The following is a 6,293-nucleotide window of genomic DNA, read 5'->3' on the forward strand; positions in this document are numbered from 1 at the left end:
GCCTGCAGAGGAGTCTGCACCCTCCACGTCTCCCTTTATGTGGATCTTCTACATAGAGACCATGGTGGTATGAGTGCTCACTGTCCAATCCAAGGTAATGTGCTAACTAATCACAGCTGATAGGCTTCCACTATGGGAGTGGCTGTTCACAGGCTGGAAAGCAGACGCTGTTCTCTAAAGCTGCCTATGGACTGGTTTTGGCTCCATGCCCTTTACCGCCCATGAGCATTGCGGCTTTGTTGGAATGGCATGTAAGGACAGCAGAATAGGAAGAATCCTGAGAGAAGACCTGAAAAATCTTCACGAGTTACAAACCTGACAATAAAGAAAGCTTCCACATTAGATAGCAATGAGTTCAGGAATGAGTAGGCTGTCTTTGTATGCTCATGAACCAGAGTTTGATGTTGGAGTCTTCCTCAATGGCTCTCCCTCGTATCTTTAGAGGCAGGACCTCGAAAGATCATTGCATAGACTCTGAATGAACTAAGAGCTTACTGATTATCTAGAGTGGCTGGCCAGCAACCTTCTGAAATTGTCTTGTCTCTGCCTCCCCAAAAAGCATCTGTTTTTTTACAAGGGCAGTGGGAGTTGAACTTTGGTCCTCATGCTTGCATGGGAAGCAATTTGCCTACTGAGACATCTCTGCAGGCCTGGAGAGAACTGTTTTCTTTGTCAGGTAGTGTTGTGGCTAGTATCCAGAAACCAAGCATGATTATACTGAGTTTGCAACTGTGGAATTCTTAGTTGATAAAGTAAATAATCTCCTTTAACATCTTGTTAGAAGTTGTTACCGAGATATTTGATTGTATATTTTAAAAAAGTCACTTTTCTCCATTTTGGAATAGGTAGTTGTAGTGGTATTTCACCTGTATTTTAATAAATTAAAATTGCCTGAAGATCACAGAGTAAAATAACCCCACTGATCAGCCTTACAGATCAGGCGGTGGTGACACATACCTTTAATCCCAGTAGCCAGGCTAATTTGCCATGAAAACAGGGCAGTAGTGGTACACGCCTTTAATCCCAATGGTTCATGCCTTTAATCCCAATGGTTCATGCCTTTAATCCCAATGGTTCATGCCTTTAATCCCAATGGTTCATGCCTTTAATCCTAATGGTTCATGCCTTTAATCCCAGCCCTAGAGAGGAATATAAAATGGGGATAGGCAGCTCTCAGTCTCAGCCTCATTCTGAGATTCCTGGAGGCAGGATCGCCATTTTGGACTGAGGTAGAGGTAAGAGTCAGTGACTGGCTGTTTTGCTTTTCTGACCTTCAGTTTCTGTCTCTGGGTTTTTATTAATCCTGCTACAAGTAGCTTTTCCATGTCTAGACTGTCAACATCTCTGCTTCCTGCAATTATGCAAGAGAGTACAAAAGTGAGCAGCGTTTGCATTTGCAAATCCTCCAGAACTCAGAAGCTCTGCTTGCACTGCTGCTTGCTGGGGTCCTGGGCCTCCTGCCCCTGCGGTCATATCCATTCAAGCTGCTCAGGCCTGGAGACTGCCTCTCCCCTTGGTGGATTGCTGTGCACTCTCTACCACAGGCCAGCGATGCTTGTTTGCCATCAGCATCACTTGTGACTGATAACTGAGGCCGTGTGCGGTAATTGGATGCAGCCTTTGGTTAGGTGGAGAACTAATAGGGATATGCAAATGAAGCTAGCCAAGGCTGTGTTGTAATTGATCTAGATGAAGTGCCTTTGAATCTTAAATTATTCAAAAGCTCCCAGGGCCTTCTTTTGCCCCCTTAAAGCCCAGCCTCCAGTTCATTAGCACAGAAGTGCTGCTTGACAAGGTCCTTAGATAATTGGGATTTTGATATGGTATGGACTGTTCAAGCTTAAGTCAAAGAAGTAATGGAAGATTTTGAAATCTTAGTAATTAAAAAGAATACATTAAACCTTAACTGGTCCATAATTATAGATATTTTGGGGGTATAGTATAATACAGACACATATATAACTCACAATGATAAAATCAAGTAATTAGCATGTCTAAAACTTCAAATGCTTATCATTTCTTTGTGTGAGAAACATCCAAAATCCTATCTGCTGGCTGTTTTGAAATAGACAGTGAATTGCCCCAACTCTAATTGTCCTCTCCTGTTATGAGGCATTAGATGTTATTCCTCCTAGTCAACCATATCTTTGTGTCCATTGACCACTTTCTCTTCATCCTTTCCACCCTTTAGTAGTAGTGTTGTGTACTTGTGTCAATCTGGATGGCTTCCCCACATAGATGAGACCTGGTTTTCTGTCCCTGACTTATTTTACCAACACGCCAGCCTGTAAGCTCGTCTGTGTTGCTGCAAAATGAAAAACTTCATTCTTTTTCATGAATGGATCTTATTTTACTGTAGAGCAAGTGTTCCACATCCTCCTTATCCACTGGTCTATTGATGGATGCCCACTCTGATGCCATGCGGTTGGCCATACTGCTTCAGTGGCATGGAGTGTAGAACTCTCTTCAACATACGATTTCTTCTGGACATATGCTCATGGTCAAACCACAGGGTTGCAGGTAGTTCTGTTTATGGTTCTTTAGTTTGAGGGAGCCCCATGGGGTGTCCACAGTGGCTGTGTGGGTTATTTTGCTACTAGCAGTGCACGAGGGCTCCCCTTCCTCACATCTTTACATCTTCACCAGAATGTGGAGGATTTTGTTGCAGTCTTGGTAGTAGCCAAAGATGGTGTCTCAGTGTGGTTTTAAGTACTATTTCTCCATGGATATTGATGTTGAACAATTTTCCATGTTAGCATGGTTATTTGTGTAACTTCTTTTGAGAAATGATTATTGATATCAGTAGCCCATTTAAAAACCACGATATCTTTTCTTTTTTTAATTTTTTTTTTTCATTTTAGCTGTTAGAATTGTGGCTCTATCATGATTCTGGATATTAGTCCTCTTCATGTGAATAATTACAATGTTATTCTTATTATTATTCTTATAGGTTACCTTTTCATGCTATTGATATTTTCTTTGCTGGGATGAAAGTTTTTTAGTTTGCTAATAACCCTCTTTGCCTATTTTTACTTTTGTTGCTAGTTCTTTTTGGGAAGTTATGAAAAAAAGTCTCTTTGCTCTGACCCAGTCTTCTGAAGTGTATCTTTTTGTTTTCTTCTAACAGTTTCTGAGTTTTAGGTCTTATATTTATTTTATTCATTTTTCTTTTTTTATTGTTTTTATTGAGTTGTGTATTTTTCTCTGCTCCTCTCCCTTCCTCCCCTTTCCCCTTCTGCCCTCTCTCATGATTTCCCACACTCCCAATTTGTTCAGGATATCTTGCCTTTTTCTACTTCCTATGTAGAGTAGTAGAGTTTTAGGTCTTTTATCTAAATCTTTGATCCATTCTTAGTTGATTGTATTATGGTGTGATACACGATCTGGTTTCTTTCTGCTTGTTTGTGGAAAAAATATCTTAACCACTGGATGTGTGTGACTGCAAGGAGAGAATTTGGATCCTGTTGCTCCCTAGTGAGTCTCTGCATTTCATATTGGGAAGAGTCAGAAGTAGAGCTTGTGTATGAAGCATCTCATTCTATAGCTGATAGGAGCTGTCCAGATTTAGTGATCAGGGCTCTATGTTGTAGGAGATAAATATTTATACGTTTTACAAACAGAAATAATATCTCTGTGTGAGGGTGTATGTCTAACATTTTTTAGTTACGGAAAGAAACAGATAAATCAGACTGAGTCATTCATTGTCTTAGTCATGGTTTCAATTGCTGTGATAAAACACCATGACCAAAAGCAACTTCGGGAGGAAGGGTTATTTCAGCTCACAACTCTTAGGTCACGTCCCATTGCAGAGGGAAGTGAGGTCAGAAACTCAAGGCAGGAATGTGGAGACAGGAGCCTGAGCAAAGTAGAAGCCATGAAGGGATGCTACTTAGGGGCTTGCTCTTCAGGGCTTGTTCAACTTGCTTTCTTACAGCGTTCAGGACCACTGTGGTACCATCCACAATGGGTTGGACCTTCCCACATCAATCATCAATCAAGAAAATGCCCTATGGGTTTGCCTATTGGCCAGTCTTATGGAGTGATTTTCCTAAGAGTCTTTCTGTCTAGATGACTATACCTTGTATCAAGTTGATATGAAAATACATTTTAGTGTGTTCTAGAGTATAAAAACCATTATCATTTGAAGAGATAATAAAGGAATATGCAATTCCAAGTATAGCGTAAACAACAACAATCACCAGAGACTTCATACAATTGTCTTGAGTTTTGTGTGTGTGTGTGCTCTCTTGCAAGCTGCCCTTTAACCTCCAGATGTGTTCCCATGGAGTCTTTCCATGCTTTCTGTGGAGCCTAGGGATTAATCTCAGGTCACCAGGCTTGTTAGCAAGAGTCTTTAACTACTGCGTCATCTCACCAGCCCTAATTTTTTTTTACTGTCTATATTTCTGTAATGTTAGAATTTTTATTTTTTTGCCTTTGTGTGTTTGTAATTTATGCTGATTCCCCCTCCTCCCATTCTGGACAGATGTCTACTTTCAGATGTCTACTTTCACTTTCCAGTTCTTAAGAAAGCAAAAGCCTGTTTTGTTTTTTTTTCTTGAATGTGTTTCCAAGTGATGCTGTCTTCAACTTTCTCATCTTCACTTAGGCATTGTTTATTGTGAAGCTGTGATATGCAGAGGTATTTCAGAATTAAAGTTTTCCTTGGGGACTACTGTGAGTTGGTGATTATTTATGAAATAGAAAGAATGGGCTGGCTCGCACGTTTGATTTCGGGATTCAGTGGGGTCATGTGGAAGGATGCTTTAAATGACCAGCTGTCAGCTGTTAGCCTACCATACAGACTCTGCTCATCATCTGCCCTATGTTTTATCCTGGTTCTCACTAGTAAGATATCATTGAGCCTACTTACTTCTGAAGATCTTTGTAGGTAGACTTTTCTTCCTTACCCAACAGTTACCAAGTAACTGACACAGAGACCTTTTTAATTGATGGCATTTGGTATTTTAGCTGTAATGTTACAAATGTGAAGTACGGCATGTAGCTAAGTCTTAAATATCTTGTCCCATCATTTGTACTGTGAAGGTGCATTGGGTCAGACAGGCAATAACACCCAAATGCCAAGGAAATTTTACGGATCACAGTTTTGATAATATGAATTACAATAATATAATTTCTGTCTGATAGTTTTAGTCTATGGTTTTTCTTATTCTTCCATATGTTCAATAATCTTTTGGGAAAAAGATTTGTAGCCTCTCATGGTAGCAGTAGCGACCTGGGCAGGGCACATGGGTGGCTAAACTGTGAGCCTGGTGAGCCACGTGCCCTTCAGGCTCTGCACCCAGATGCTGTGTGAATGCTGAACTCACCTGGCCTGCATTATGATGAAGCATTTCCTGGGTCACAGAGTACTCTGAAGTTCCTAGAACCAAATGTTTGATGCCTTCTGGCAATGATACCTGGATCCCTATAGCAAACATGTGTTAACTAAAGATACGGTGCTCCCAGAGGTGACCTCTGACCAGAAACCTTGGTCCTAGGGACTCCTGACCAAGACCACTAAGACCAACAGGGATGCCAAGTTGGGCTCAGAGATTGTTTTCTGTGTTTGCTTGGACCACATCCTGGAAGACTCTACTGAAGACCCACAGACTCGGACCATGACCACCTTCACCTGGAACAGCAACCACACCCCTCTGATGATTGAAGAGAAACAAACAATGTATTTACTATGGGAACTCTTGACAACAGCTGCTGGTTTGAAATCTGTCAGCAAGTCTGGGTCTACTTTAGCTTATTTAGTGTCTCCAGAGGTACTCAGGAATTTGGTCTTGCCTGCTTCAGAAGCAATGTGACCAAGACAATGAAGAAAACATCTTGGTTAAACTACATGATGAGGCCCCTTCCAAAACACTTGTTCAGACAGCCATAGGGGCTAAAGAGAAAGCCAGACCATATTAACAGCTACAGAAAAGGGTAAAGACCCAACCAGTGAGGCTACCACCAAACAACAGCAGCAGAAGGTCACAGAGTCATCTAGCCTGTGTGGCTCAGCCTCTTCCCCCTTCTTTCCACTGTACTTGATTATTAAAAACCAGGCTTGAGCCCTCTCTGCAGCCTGGGTGGAGAGTCTGGGCTGGTGTCCTGTTCATCACCTGCAATATACCAGGTATATTAGTATATATATATATATATATATATATATATATATATATATATAATGTATATAATGTATAATACCTGCAATATACCAGGTATAATAGTCAGAATCCACTGAGCCAGCCTGTTTGTCTCCCCATTGGGCAGAGAAGTGCAGCAACTTGTCCAAGGTA

The 6,293-nt window shown here is 41.1% G+C and overlaps 1 pseudogene; it reads left to right on the plus strand.

Annotated features, from left to right (window-relative positions):
• Positions 1-5,342: 5,342 nt before the first annotated feature.
• LOC119800044 lies at positions 5,343-6,065 on the plus strand (annotated as a pseudogene).
• The last annotated feature ends 228 nt before the right edge of the window (positions 6,066-6,293 follow it).

The sequence above is a fragment of the Arvicola amphibius genome, chromosome 1 (assembly GCF_903992535.2).
Source record: "Arvicola amphibius chromosome 1, mArvAmp1.2, whole genome shotgun sequence".
Classification (NCBI taxonomy): domain Eukaryota; kingdom Metazoa; phylum Chordata; class Mammalia; order Rodentia; family Cricetidae; genus Arvicola; species Arvicola amphibius.